This window comes from Pinus tabuliformis, chromosome 5_2 (genome assembly GCF_031772625.1).
Source record: "Pinus tabuliformis cultivar Carrire ecotype Pingquan chromosome 5_2, CPIR1, whole genome shotgun sequence".
In the NCBI taxonomy this organism is placed as follows: domain Eukaryota; kingdom Viridiplantae; phylum Streptophyta; class Pinopsida; order Pinales; family Pinaceae; genus Pinus; species Pinus tabuliformis.
Window position 1 is genome coordinate 610020330 of NC_142306.1, and position 16614 is coordinate 610036943.

Sequence of the window (16614 nt, forward strand, 5' to 3'; positions counted from 1 at the left end):
AAGGTTTTATGTTGTGATATTACGCCTATCTTTTCTATGTGCATTTTTTGATCTAGAGTTGGCTCAGGGGTCTTCTGCCTAGCTACATTGTGCTCTCCAGCAACACCATACTAAGACTTAAGGTAATAATTCCTTCTTGATTTGATATCTATTTGTTAAGAATAGATATGCATGTATCTTTGTGACAGTTGTAGCTAATCTGACTGTCTGCCAAGGATCCTGGGAAGATCCTTGAGGGTTTTTACATCACCAAACGCTCATGCATTAATCCCTATAACAGAAACACATCCTCAAACTGCTGCTAGATCGGGTACTTTCTCAACACCTCCTCATCCTCAACATCCTTACCTTTATCACTATAAATATGCACTACAAATAACACACACCATTTTTTGCAATTGTGCTTTGCCTACATAGTTGTCACCATTCTAACTGGTGTTTCCTTCTTCTTACCCTGCAATATTCTTTGTTCTCCATTGTCACTGAAACACTCAATAATATTTTCATAAAAATCCACTTTGGTCCTATGAAGATACGACCAGTCCATACCCAAAATCATATTATATGATCGTAATGGAAATACATGAAAATATTCTAAGGCACACATACCATTCAACTCAAATGCACATGCTGTTACCCAATGTTACACTCTCTTCTTTGTACCTGTAGCCAACAACACTAACCAAGATTCTACATGCACTTCTTTATTAGAACCACACTTATCCACTAGGTTAGGACTAACGTAACTATAATTAGATCCATGGTCAATCAAAATGGAAATAACTTGATCACAAAGCTTACCATCCATCTTAATAATAGTGGTTTGGTGATCTCCTTTCTTGTTATCTAGCGCTACATAAATTCCTGGAATGCTTTGCCCAACATCCCTAATAGTCTACACTTCCTGTGCACTGTAAATCTGAGGTCTACCACCCTGATTCTAAATACAATCCCTCTTAAGGTGCTCCTTGCCACATATCCAACACTGTAGCTATCATGTACCATCACCTTTATTTTACAATCCTCCATGCTATGAGCCATTAAAATTCTTGTAAGGTGCAACATTTTCTTTGTCACCTGCATCTTGAGGCCTTGTTCTTTTCAGCTGACATTTACCCTTAGCTTTGTCTTTCCATTTCCAAACTTTATGAGATTTTTTATTGCACTTTGATTGCTCGTAATAATCCTTCAATTTCCCAATAAATTCCTCAAGCGACTGAGGCTCATCATACTCAATCTCATCTCTAAATGCTAATGGAAATCCACTAAAAAATATCTGAACTTTGGCCTTCTCATCTTTACGATATGGTACATACTTCAATAACTCTAGGAACTTGGTCATCTACTCCTCATCTATCATCGATCCCATATTTATCTCATAGAAATCCTTGTATTTGTTGTCGTATTATCTCTCTCACAAGTAGTTCTTCCTAAACAGCTTCTTGAATTCATGTCCATGACCTCTCCTACCTGGAGTATCCACGAGCCTTCCATCTCGGATCATGTCATCCCTATCTGACTTGTGCCCACCATGAGACCTAATTCCATATGCCCCGTTAGTTTTGTCCTCCCGCCCATGGATGATCCAAAGTGGTCCCTCTATCTTCAATTCTAAAAAACTCTTAAGTATTAATGCATTAACTTTTTCTTTTTTCTCCTATTCCTGAATGATTCTACCATTATCTGCCTTGCAACTCCTTATTTATGCCTTCAAACTTCTCAATGTGTTTTCTAAGTTAGAATAATGTCCAACACCATGCTGCTGATATGATCCATAGGGAAAGTGTCATGAAATGTAGTCTACCATCTTTCTTGTCATATTTGATCTCTTTATTGCAAGTACACCATGTCAGCTAAAACTAAAACATAACATAATCAACATACCTCGGTATAGTTTAGGGGCAGATATCTCATCTACAATATTAACCAGATTAAAATGATACATGCATAATCATAATCACATCAACATATAACATTAATTTAACCACTATTTATATATCAATTCCTAACCATACCAAGCAAATACCATTACCCCAGGCATGACAACTACACCCATGTTAATGTATAAGCACTAACATGCATAACTAATGCATAACCAACATACACTGATCATGACCACATCCAACAACACACCATCCACTTTCACATGGAGACAAAAATTCAACCATGACCAACACCATGCATACGCAACAAGTACATCGACCACAAGCATAAATAGCACATATATGCAACCGACATGAATGCATGACCAACACACTGCCTATCCAGTCTGAGGGGTGAACCATGCTCTGATACCACTCTGAAACACCCTCCTCCCACATTTATCGAAGTTATCGAGTCGTCTGGGGTAAACATTTGATGAGAGGCTACTTTGATGTGATCCAACTCCCCATTTATAGTTAAGGGAGTGGAACTAACAAAACCAAACCAATATGACCTTTCACACATCCTACATAACCTTCAAGAGCCAACCAGCTATTCTAGGTGACCAACCCCTGAGGCAAATTGAAATTTCATTGACCTAGACCCCCAACCACTCGCATGAAAAACCATGCATGTGACTTAGGCCTTCCAATTTCTCCCACAGAAAGAGTATGCTAGTGAATGTGGACATTTTCAGCTAGTTCTGAGCGAGCAACCCCAGATTCTGTGTCACCATTTTAGGGCTAGGGATCAGGCCACTACCTAGAACCCCATGAAACTTTTAGAAATGATAACTAACATTGGAACACAAGTACTAATAAAAACATTTTATCAAGGACTTGACTAGACCCCTACTATCTGTGACAGACATTTCGTCAACCATGTCAAAATATGCAATCTACAGGTTATAACAATATATCTGAGCATAGGGGTCTGATACTTACCTGAGATTCATAATGAAGCATTATTGACATATCACAATAGCTGCATTATCTATTAGGTAATATATTCATTGTACTTTAAATTACTAATACAAATATGATGAGATCCATACATCAAGTTTGTCATAAAAATATTCATCACCAACATATAATGAACATAAATAACAAGGGTATAACAACCATATAATCCACATATAAGGCAGTACAATTACACATGAAATACCATGGAGAATAATTATTATTAATGAATGAAAAATCCAACTAGGTTTGGGACATCCACAAACCACCCAACCATAGATTGGTTGAACCAAATCTTTCTTTTAACCAATTATCCATGTGGCATATTCCAAGCATGAATGTTGGACTCAAAACCAAACAAACCAAGTTTCCTCATGCTTTACCACAATCCCCACCAGATCACTAGGCCCTAAACAGGTATTAATGCCACTAGATTTATCCACCTATACCATTATTATAGATCCATTTGGGCACATCACTCCCATCATTCAGATTAGTACCATTAGGGCTCATTAAACCCTAATTTAGTTGCTACATGCCCTAAACAAGTCACCTCTTTGAATGCCTCCTTCCCTAAGAGTTCTTTGGCCTAAAACCCTCCAAAATTGCCTCCTTTAGGGACTAGTGTAGCCTTGAACACAGGTAAGTGCACTTCAGTCCAGGTAGGCCCATGTCAGGGTGCTCTGCAGAGCATCTAGGCCCACTTTCACCTGTGCTGGGCGAGATTGAGTGAAATTCACATAGGGTTCTAGGACTATTCTTATCTTTTGGATTCATCTAGAAGATTCCCACACTTATCATCTCCTATGAGCTCAAAAATGGATGAGGAATGAGTTAAATTACCTCCTATCCTGTCATCACTTCATCCATGGAAACTATCTCTAGGTTTGGAAGGCCATTCAATACCCTCATTTATGATAAAGCTTCCTCCTTTGGCCTATAAATCGAGCACTCATCTAAGTGATCAGGGGTTGGACTTTGAGAATTTGTAAGGAGATACTATTGGAGTGAGAATTGAGATTGTAAGTGAGTAGTGTTATGCTGTCGGAGTGTTGTGCTATTGATGTGATGTTGGTTGGAACCCAAGCTAGAAGAGTGACAATGGATCGGACTTCATGGTTGTAATTCTTCCTTCTACTTAATAAAGCAGTTTACACCCTTTTTCCATATGCTTATCTTGATATATGATGTTTATATGTGTGAATGTATCTGATTCCATTTACTTGTATTAGATAGATCTCTTTCTTTGATTGGTTCTTTGTCTTCTGTTTATGCTTGCAGGTACTTTTGGAGCGATTTAAGTTTGAGAAGGAGCGACGGGATTCAAACAAAGGAGACAAAAGGAAAGCGAAAGAACAAGTAGGTCCTTTGATCCCTTTGTCTTATTTATCATTTATAGAAAAAGGATAAACACTTTAAATTTGTTGTTTTAGGTATAGCTACCTACCTAGGGAATTAGAATTTATCCGTAGATACCAAATTCCTCATAACAAATTGGTGACCATACTGGGGAATGATCATTGCTTTGGATAGTTTACCTTCATCCTAGTACACTCTAGTAGACTCTACTTGCTTCCATTGATCTTCTTTCAGCCTTTTGAAGAGTTTTTTGGTGAAATTTGTGCTTGTAAGCCCCTAGGATGGCCTCTCTGGCACTAGCACAAGCTTGGTCTAGAGACAAAGCACTGCAGAGCAACCCTGGATTGAGGACAGTCCTCTGAAGTGCACTTTCTCCCATTCAAGGCTACGCTAATCCCTATTAGGACAAAAATCCCTCCTCTGAGTTGATTTTTTGCCAAATTTCCTTTTGTTTCTGCTTGCTGAATGATCAATGATGCTTGTCTCTGTGAAATCAACTTGTATTTCCTTTTCCAGCCCTACTTTGTGTTTGACTATTTAGTGTTTCTTAAATGATTTCTTTATCACTATCAATTCATTGTAAAAGTTAGATTATAATCAATTAATCTTTGTTCAAAAGAAAGTTTCATAAAAGTCTCAATTTCCTTCGAAACGGAACTGTAGTAAAGTCTTCATTCTTGCAAAAATATTGATTGATTATATGCGCATTAGTTTCCTTTTGTTCATTCAACATTAAGGGAATTGAAAAGAAAACATTTCCTTGTGCATATTTTAGTTTGTGAATGCTTGATAGGAATAGTTAGGGAAATTGCATTAGATGTGCTCTTTGCTCTTTGTCAAAGATATGATTGCTCTATCCCTTTCTAGCTAAGGCTTTCATTGTTCAAATTGAATGAAGAGCATGTTTATCATAATAGTTGCATTCTAGGAATTGCAAACATACATCATGCAGTGAACCTTGAAAGGAAACTTCTAAAGAAGATCAACTTAAAATTCATCTGAATTAACCAAATGGAGCATTGTAACTTAACGCATAACATTTAGAGGTTCCAGGCTAGAGACGTGTTTCGGCATTGTAAAACATAGCAGTTGTCGCTAACTTGTCTGTGATACATCCCGATGTGATAACTCATTCCACGTATGTGAGTATATCGTAGCTCGTCCATGCACCTTCGGGTATATATGGTGGTGTTATACTACGTAAAGTATATGGGAATGCTCTCACTATGCAATTTTGCATTAGTTGGCACTAATATAGATTGGGCCTCCACGTACTTTTGGGTATATATGGGAGGAAAACATTAGGTTGCTATCCATACTTAGGTAACTGAGTCAGCTGCCTTGTACACTATGATACACCAAACACAACATTCGAGGAGATTGTTTTCCCGTACTTCTCGGTTCGCCAGGAGGTATTCAATAGTTCACAGTTGCTTGGTAATCCTTTTTCCTAGATAATCCCTCTTTTGTTTTCTTTTGTTATTTTGATTAAAATAAATTTAATTGACTACAGATAACATCCTCCACGCTCACTCCTTAGTTAATCTTAAGTTGAGACATATGGCGACAAATCTGGTGTCCACCGATCAAGGAATTCCTTTTGATGGGAATCCTAGTCCTTTTCCTCCTTTCAGAAATATTGGTGCTCCTTATATGGCTACATTGTCCCTTCTGGGATTTACCATTCGCTTGATAGTATGGTTATTTTCAACCTCCATTGTTCAAAATTTCGTGATTTCTCCACAATCGAGTACTCCTCCAACTAGAAAAAATCAACCTCTAGTTGATCCTAAAGTTGACCCTTTGCCTTCTTCCTCATATTTTTCTTCATCCCCTTCTTCCTCTTCACTTGGTGAAATTATTAACACTAGTAACCAGGCGGCTAAGAAGAAGAAGAAACGAAAGATGAAGAAGAAGAAGAAAATTAAACAGGGAGGGAAACCAAGCAACCATTGCTTTGAATGCAACTTCTGATGAGAAACTATCCGATAAGCCTCACAAACTTTGATATCCATGCAAACTTTGTACGGGAGAACATCTTCTTTGAAATTGTCTAGATATTCCTTAGATCTTAGAAGAATGGTCTTCTCATTCACATCGTCCTGTGTCATCAACTTTTGGAGATCATGCTAGTGACACACCATCAACTAGTGGTAGTAAAGTTCATGGAAAGAAGGGAAAAGTTAAGTTTCCTTATAGGTTATGTGAAGGGAATCACCCCATTCACCTTTTTCCCTATCTGGATGAAGCCAAAAATTTGTTGGATAACTGTCCTTATTCTCTGCAGCAACTTCCATTTGGTTACCGAAGAATATCCCTTAATCCTTCACTATTTGATAAAGTGATTGACCCAAATCAACCGTTGGTCAAACCCACTCTCTCTGAATGTGAATCCCATGAGTCTATAACTGACTCGTCACAGGTCGAGGTAGTAGTTGACTTGATTTCACCTTCAATTAATCGTACCTTTCCCATAGAGAGTGAGTATGATACAACTTAGGTTCTTTCCATTTCTTCATATTCAAATGAGCTTGGAGGAAACCCTCCTGTTCCATCAAGATAGGAGGAAAATCTTCCCGTTCTCATAACTCAAGGGGATAATTCTTTCGTTTTTATGGTACCCCCTCCAAGTAGTTTGGTCACTTCCTTTTATTGTAATCGACTGGCAGGATGCCATCTTCCTTCTTATGTGCCTTTCCAGATCATAGTATAGGTTTGTAATATGATTGTACCTGGCACCATTATAGATGAAGGTGCATCTGTGAGTATCCTTTCCTCCACTGCTTGGAAAGCACTCAGTTCACCACCACTTGTGCCTATTATCCAGAGTCTGTTGTATTTTAACAGAGGAACCAGTCAACCATTAGGGATCCTTCCTCAATTGCCTATTACTTTGGGAGGAAAAATTGTTTATCTCAATGCGATGATAGTCCTAGGCCCTTTAGATTACAATTTACTCTTGGGCGCGACTATTTTTATGACTTGGGAGGTATTGTTTCAACACTCTTTTGAGTGATGTGTTTCCCGCATGAAGGCAAATTTTTCATAGTTAACCATCATTCATTTCCTGGTCCAAATATGGCTTCCAGTCAACCATCTTCCCTAAATGGTCCTTTTGTCCCAATGGTATCTTCCCTGCCATGGGTCAATTATGTGGCAACCCATTCCGTGACGACATCGATGGACGATCAATTCTGTGATTTTTTATATTATGTACTGGGGGCATTGGAACTAGATCTCTCTAATGATCCCTTCCAGAGCATTGTTCTCCCATCTGATGAGAACCTCTTGGAATTCATGACCTCTTATGGGTCATGAACAAGGAATATGAGGATAGTTCTTTTACTGTGTCAACCTCATTAAAAAATGAAACAGGTCTATGAGGACAATTCCTTATCTTGTCTTAATCTCGTTAAAAAATGAAACAGGTCTATGAGGACATTTCCTTATGTTGTGTCAACCTCGTTAAAAAATGAAACAAGGAATTTGAGCAGACTTCCTTGTCTTGTGTCAAGCTCATTAAAAAATGAAACAAGGTCCCCTGGAGCAAAGTTCCAATCCAAGTCTTTGATTAGATCTTGTAAAATCCCACTCAAGTCTTTCACTTGATCTCGTAAATGAGCCTTGATTCCATATACCTCATAGCCATGAGTAGTCTACTTAGGTGAATACAATGAAGCTTGAGGGGCATGCACCTAGAATCGAGTCATCATGCTGGGGGCATGTAAACTGAATCCAAGCATAGTTTTTCATTTCAAGCTTGTGTAAACATGAAACTAAATTCAAGCATGGTTTTTCATTTCAAGCTTGTTATGAAACCATCTCACAAAAAGATAGAAAAGATAGATCAACGCCTTAGAAATAAGCCTCTTCAAGGGGGAAACCTCCTTTACATTACACAAATGAACAATTCTTGGATGATTCAAATGGAAAAACCTCCTTTCTATATATAGGAGTCTAAGGGGTCACAATATAACCAAGCCGACCTAACAATAATAATATAAAGGCACAAAAATAACAATAGAGGGATTCTATGGGGCACAATAATAACAATATGGGGACAATAGGGGCACACCAATAACAATAAGGGATACAACAACAATAGTAATGGGGGAATCACTAGTATTAGAGGGACCTAACATGCCCCTCTCCTTCAAAAAAGTGTTGTCCTCAACACTTGAGTAGTTCTGGATGCTTCTATATAAAATTCTCATCCTCCCATGTGGAATCTTCAAAGGGTAAATTCTTCTACTTGATGAGATATTCTGAAGTTGATTGATTTCGTAGTTGTCGAGCTTCTTCAGGTTCCAATATGATTTTTCCTTCCTCATCAAGTTATAGCAATGTTTTTTGAACTAGAAGCTTGTCACCTATAACCTTCTTTAAGCATGAAACATGGAAAATTGGGTGCACTCGGGAAGATGCAGGAAGCTCCAATTTGTATGCCATAGTACCTATCTTTTGCAACACCTTGTATGGACCATAATACTTTGGTGATAGTTTATTATCCTTCTTAGCTTTCTTGAGGGACATTTGTTTATATGGTTGTAGCCATAGGAATACCCAATCACCTACATCAAAACTTCTTTTGCTGTGATGTTGATCTGCCTGCTGCTTCATTCTATTTTGTGCTAAGGTGAGGTTATCCTTTAAGATTTGGAGAACTTGTTGCTGATGCTCGATGTGATCTTCCACTTCTTGAACCTTAGAATATTCTCTTAAATATGATGTGATGGATGGTGGATGATATCCATAAAGTGCCATAAATGGGGTCATTTTTGTTGCAGTATGGAAGGAATTATTATACCACCATTCAGCCAGAGGAAACCATTTGACCCATTGTTTCTGTTTATCAGATACAAAGCAACAAAGTTATCCTTCCAAACATTTGTTTACTATCTCAATTTTCCCATCAGATTGAGGATGATAAGATGAGCTATGAGCTAGCTGAGTACCAAGAGAAGAAAATAATTTTGTCCAAAAATTTCAAGTGAAAATGGGATCTCTGTCACTTACAATAATCTTTGGGTTTCCATGTGACTTTTGAATTGTTTCCATAAATGCAATAGAAACCGTACTCGCTTTAAATGGATGAGATAATGAAAAAAAGTGTGCATACTTAGTAAGTTTGTCAACTACCACCATGATAACACTCTTTCCTTCGGACTTGGGTAAACCTAAGATAAAATCCATTGAAACCTCCTCCCAATGTTGGCTTGGAATGGATAAAGGTTGTAATATTCCTGGGGTCTTAATTGTTTCAACTTTATTTTGTTGGTAAACCAAACATTCTGCCACAAACTTTTGAATATTTGATTTAAGACCATCCCAAAAAAAATCCTTCTTGACCCTGTGGTAGGTTTTGAGAAATCCTGAGTGCCCTCCTAAGGGAGAGGTGTGCAATTCCCTAAGAATATTTTGTTTGAGTTTGGAATTCTTACATAGGTATAACCGATCCTTGTACCATAACAAATAATTTTTCCAGCTAAATATATCAGATGTATTGGGATCTTGTTGTATCTTTTGAATCAGTGCCCACACTTCCTCATCATTCTTCCATTCATCCCTTGCTTCGTTTTGTCCAATTTGGTTGGATAATAGAAATTGCGCAAAGAAATGCTTCCACATCCTCATCCTTTCTTAAGAGTGAATCTGCCACAACATTTTTCTTCCCTTTTTTGTAGATGATTTCAAAGTCATAACCCAACATCTATGTGACCCACTTTTTTGTTCTTCTGAAGATAATATTTGTTCTAAAAAGTATTTAGGACTATCATGATCTGGTTTTACCTTAAAGTGTCTTCCCGTTAGGTAGGGTCATCATTTTTTAAGTGCATGTAGTATTGCTAGCATTTCCTTCTCATAAATAGCTTTGTGTAAATACTTTCCTTTGATTGGACGACTTTCAAAAGAAATGGGTCTTTCTTCTTGCGTTAAAACAACACCAATTCCATTTCTTGAGACATCACATTCCACAATAAAGGTTTTTGTGAAGTCCGGTGTAGCTAAGACTGGTGCTTGGCACATTGGCTCTTTAAGATGTTCAAAGGCCTTCGTTGCTTTTGGAGTCCATGAAAATGCATATTTCTTTAATAATGTTGTTAGAGGTGCTGTTATTCTCCCATAATTCTTAACAAACTTGTGATAATACCCTCTCAACCTGAAAAATCCTCGTAGATGTTTTATGGATGTGGGGATTTTCCATTCCTTAATGGTTTTAATTTTTCTAGGGTCTACCTTAACACCTTCATGAGATACAATATGACCCAGATATTCCACCTCTTGTACTCCAAAGAAACATTTGGAGATTTTTGCATATAATTGTTTCTCCTCCAATAGTTTGAGCACCATGTCAACATTTTGGACATGATCCTTCTAAGACTTGTTGTAGATTAGTATATCATCAAAAAATACTAACACAAATTTTCTAAGGAAGGGGCTAAAAATGGAATTCATCAAACCTTGAAATGTATAAGGTGCATTAGTAAGGCCAAAAGGCATGACCAAAAATTCATAATGACCCTCATGAGTTCTAAATGCTGTTTTTGGAATGTCTTCAGTCTTCATTCCGATTTGATGATATCCTAAACGAAGATCCAACTTGGTGAAGTAAATTGCTCCATGCAATTCATCCAATAATTCATCAATGACAGGAATGGGAAATTTATCTTTAATAGTGAGATTATCGAGCTCCCTATAATATGGACACATGCACCATCATCCATCCCTCTTATGAACCAATATTACTAGAGAAGAGAAAGAACTTTGACTAGGTTGAATTATACCAGCCTCTAGCATTTCTACAACCATACGTTCAATTTCACTCTTTTGGACATAGGGACATCTATAAGGCCTGATGTTTGGAGGAACACTTCCTGGAATCAAATTAATAGCCCGATCATGATCACGAATAGGTGGGAGGCCTTAAGGAGTCTCAAATACCTTGGAATGATTGTCCAAGACTTTTTGGAGATCTAGAGAAATGGATGATTTCAATGTGGGAACCTTTAGTGAACATAATTGTGCAATTATGCCTTGTTTTTCTTTCTTTAGAATCTTTGTCATTCCGTTAGAGCTGATTATCTTTCCTAGTTTCCCTGCAATACCGCTTAATTCAACTTCCTTTCCTTCTAAAGAGAATTTCATGAAAAGTTCTTAAAAATTGAAAGCCATTGTGCCTAAGGATTGTAGCCATTGGACTCCTAGTACAACATCAACACCACCCATTGGAATGGAAAGAATTGGGCTATTCAATACATATTCTCCCATGGATAGCTTGATATTATGGCACTTTCTTGAGCAATTTATGGTTCCTCCACTTGCAACCATCACATGACACTTTGGTGTTGGATATAGGAAGAAACTCAATTCCTTGGCTATCTTACAATGAATAAAATTTTGGGTACTTCCCGAATCAATCAACACTATTACCTTTTTCTTCTTGATATGCCCTTCTATCTTGATAGTTTGACGAGTGGTAATTCTAGCCAATGCATTGCAAGATATGGTCAGATTCATTTCCTATTTTTAGAAGGTTTGTTCTTGGTGTATATCCTATTCTTTTGATGTTTCTTGTTCCTTTTCTTCCTCCTCTTTACAATCTATGTAAAATAATTTCTTCTCGGCACACTTATGACCTTTAGTGTATTTGCTATCACGACTGTAACAAAGCCCTTTTGTTCTTTTTTCTTTTAGTTGTTATGGTGTCAACCTTGTAGGTTGTAGATGGCTAGGGGCAGTAACACTTCCATCTTTATGATTGTGAGTGGTAGGCTTCCTTGTTGCCATAAGTTTTCTTTCCATTTTTCTTGCTAACCTGAATGCCTTCTCCAATGAATCTAGTTCCCAAAGGGGAGCCTCATGTTGGATGTTATCTTTTAAAGTCCCTATGAACACATCAATCCTATGCTCCTTTGGAATATCTTTTACCTTTATATTCACTTTTTGGAAGTCCTCAACGTGCTCCATCATTGAACCCTTTCGTTTGAGATTTATCAATTGGCTAAAAAAAGTGTTGCTTTTGTATCCTCATAATGTGCTATCATTTCATCTGTAAAAATAGCCCAAGTGACAATTTTTTCATGAGAGCAAAGCCATCGATACCATACAAACTGATTTGGTTCCAAATATAAAGTTGTAATGCATACCTTTTGTGTGTTTTGCACATTATGGAGATCGAAAAATTGCTCCATTTGTAGTATCCATGTTCCAGGATCCTTGCCATCAAACTTCCTCATATCAATCTTTGGAACATGGTGGTTCTTCAATCCAATGTTAGAGTTTATGAAATCGTGATTAACATTTATTTTGTTCTCATCATGAGTTTCCTTTACTACCCTTTCGCCATTAGTAAGCATTTCTTGTAAAAACTTTGTCAAATCTGTCTTCAAATCTATCTTCATATCTTCCATGCCTATCTTCAAATCTTCCATGCTTGTCTTCAAATCTGTCTTCAAATTTTCCATCTTAGCTTCCATGCCTTCCATCTTAGCTTCCACGCCATTCATCTTAGCTTCTACGCCTTTCTTTAAACCTTCCATCTTAGCTTCCTTGCCTTTCTTTAAACCATCCATCTTAGCTTCTATGTTTTTCTTTAAACCATCCATCTTATATTCTAGTACTTTTTGTGTGAGTGACATTTGTTGCACTTGGTCTTGTAATTTTGATCATGTTGCATTTCTTCCTCTTCTTCATGAGTCATGCTAGAGCTTTTAGGTTGCTTACTAGGTGTTTCCATTTTCTTTATTTGGGGCATCAATTACCAATAATAATGCTTCACTATGCCCTTTGAATTCCTTCAAACTAATTTTTCAAACCAAGCTTATGCAAAAAAATTAAAAAGAAACTACACCTTTTTTTTACTTTGTAGGAGCTTGGTATTGAATCTGATGTATTTCTGTAATTTTAGATCTCCAAGGTTCGAAATTTCTTCCCGCAGTAACCCTCTGAGTAATATTTCTAACTCCGCAAGTTTGATCAAGATTGGATTCTCCAATGAAAAGTTATGCCAAATCTCCCATGATGACCTGAGTATAGACTTGTTCAGTAGAGCGAACTTGTACAATGTGCTGTGGGTCACTGTTTCAACCTTAGGATCTGAAAATGGTATCCAAAAAACTATAGTCCATCCTCTTTCTATAACTTCTAACTAAAATTCAATCTGATGCTCAAAGAAAATGTTATGAATATTTTCCCAAGGTGACCTGTTTGGAATGTAATTCGTGGGTCTTCAAAAATGTTAACTTCCTCAGATTATATCTCTAAAAATATAGTGAGACATGATCTGAAATTCGGAACCGCGGTTCAAACCGATTTCTTCTCAAATGGGTTTTTTTTTAGCTTCTGAAACTTTGTAGCGAAAGTGGTATAGTGAAAATTCTATGATGACCTTTTTTAGATGAAATTCTGGGGTTTGCAAAATCCCTAACTTCCTCGGATCATATCTCCAAAAATATAGCGAGACAAGATATGAAATTCGGACCTGAGGTTTAGCATGATTTCTTCTCAAATGATTGTTTTTTTTTTAGCTTCTGAAACGTCACATAAACAAAGTTATAGTGAAAATTCCACGATGACTTGTTTGGAGCAGCAAAACGCTAGAATCCAAAGCTCTGATACCAAATGTTATGAAACCAGCTCACAAAAAGATAGAAAAGATAGATCAACACCTTAAAAATAAGCCTCTTCGAGGGGGCAACCTCCTTTAAATTACACAAATGAATAATTCTTGGATGATTCAAATGACTAAACCTCCTTTCCATATATAGGAGTCCAAGGGGTCACAATATAACCAAGTCGACCTAACAATAATAATATAAAGGCATAAAAATAACAATAGAGGGATTCTATGGGGCACAATAATAACAATATGGGGACAATAGGGGCATAATAATAATAATATGGTGAAAATAGGGGCACAACAATAACAATAACAGATACAATGACAATAGTAATGGGGGAATCACTAGTATTATAGGGACCTAAAAAAGCTTGTGTAAACATGAAACTGAATCCAAGCATAGTTCCCTATGGTTCAAGCTTGTGTAAAAATGAACCCATCTCCATTTTAACCCTTGTGATTTCCATTCTATCAGCCTCTTCCATTAGATGAGCCTTGGTTTTTCTCCTTCCATCGTCATTATCTACTTGGCTGATCATACGCTTTCACTTGGTTGTTTACCCTTTTTTAGGAAAAATTGCAATGAGTGGTCTTGTTAGCTAGCCTCTTCATACAAATCAACATGTTTTGAGAAGTTCCAACATCACTGGAACTAGTTGCTATCCTAGAGACCACTCGTTCCTCTAATTGGAGTCCTCTTTAAGCTCTTTTCAGACTCCCTAAATACGAAAAGATTGCCGAGCACTTGTCCTTTTCAACTCGTTAACTGATTGGAAACAACATCTACTCAGTATAACTTTAACCCTTTCCAGACTGAGATAGATTATTTATGAAAAAGGAACACGTTGATCGAACATGGTCAATAGGTTCTCTCTTGTATTGTTTCACTCTTTTTCAGACTTGAGAGACAAATCTACGAAAAAAACTTGTGGAGTTTTCTTTTTGTCCCTTTTCAAACTCTCTAAACATGAAAAGGACTGAGTTATCATTGTCATTAAACTCGTTAAAACATCAAATAGCGACAAAATTGTCCATCATGACTCGTTAAAATATCACATAGCAATGGATTCACCTGAAGGGTTGAATTATACAACAAGCATATGTTATCCTCATTAAGCTTGATAAAAATAAAGAGGTATTGGTCAGCAATGTATGGGGAAAATGGGAAAAGGGGTAAACCACTTTAGGGTAGTAGGTCGCTCTTTAACACGACACTTTCACTTCATCACTGTGACTATTTGGGTTGGATTATCTGCTTGGTTGTTATCATACCTATGGTCTATCACACCATCCATCACTCTTGTTTTGGGTCAATGCTACTAATTCATTCAGACTATATGGGTTGGGTTATCTACTTGATGGTCATCATACCTTGGTCTATCACACCATCCATTACTTTGGTTTTGGGTCAATGCTGCCAATTCATTTAGTTTCGTTGACATGTTCAAGAGAAGTCACTCAATTTAAAATTCATCCTTTGCAATACTCATAAACCTTCATTTTCATAATGCCATTCATTCAAATTCCATCTCCAAAAATCATTACACTCGTTTCGTGTCATTGATGTGGGATACATCAAGGCCCTCCTACGACGAGTCACTTCTTGTCGACATCAGCACATTATCCAAGAAGTTGACTTAGAAACACCCTTCCAGTACCTTGAGGCTTGCATACATCAATGGCACATTTCTCGCTTCCGGCAATAGGTTGACATCACCGGCCTTTGACCGAAAGACTTTGTATGGTGTTCGACATCAAAACATCCATTCACACCATGCAGAATGTATTATAATACCTTGAGGATCATTATCATTATCAGTGATTTCTCTTGCATTTGTTAACAGCTTACATCATTGGCTGGTAATCAGACGATGTCTTCCCATGTTTGACTTCAAATCACATATTCACATGTTTAGACTCATACTTGAGCAAATGATTGAATGAGATAGAAGACCTTGGATCTAGTTTCATCCATCCAGGCTGCAATTTTAGGAAGGTACCAAATCATCCGTACAATGTCTTTACATTGATGGTCATCCGATCATGGGTCTATATTTGTAGACGACTGTCTAGGTCACCAACCACCTCGAAACCTCCTCATCACATTGTAAAGCATATCAATCGACATTATTATTTTCGATTTCATGCTTTAGGGGGCAATTGTTACAGATCCATTTGGGCACATCACTCCCATAATTCAGATTAGGACCATTAGGGCTCATCAAACCCTAATTCAGTTGCTACATGCCCTAGACAAGTCACCTCTATGAATGCCTCCTTCCCTAAGAGTTCTTTGACCTGAAACTCTCTAGAATTGCCTCCTTAAGGGACTAGCACAACCTCAGAAAAGGGTAAGTGCACTTCAGTGTAGGTAGGCCCATGTCAGGGTGCTCTGGGGAGCACCTACGCCCACTTTGACCTGCGCTGGGCAAGATTGAGTGAAATCCACATACGATTCTAGGAATATTCTTATCTTTTGGAGTCATCTAGAAGATTCCCACACTTATCATCTCCTATGAGCTCAAAAATGGATGAGGAATGAGTTAAGTTACATCCTATCCTCTCATCCCTTCCTCCATGGAAACTAACTCTAAGTTTGGAAGGCCATTCAATACCCTCATTTATGATAAAACTTCCTCCTTTGGCCTATAAATTGAGCCCTCATCTAAGTGATCAGGGGCTGGAATTTGAGAATTTGTAAGGAGATACTGTTGGAGTGAGAATTGAGATTGTAAGTGAAGTGTTATGTTGTCG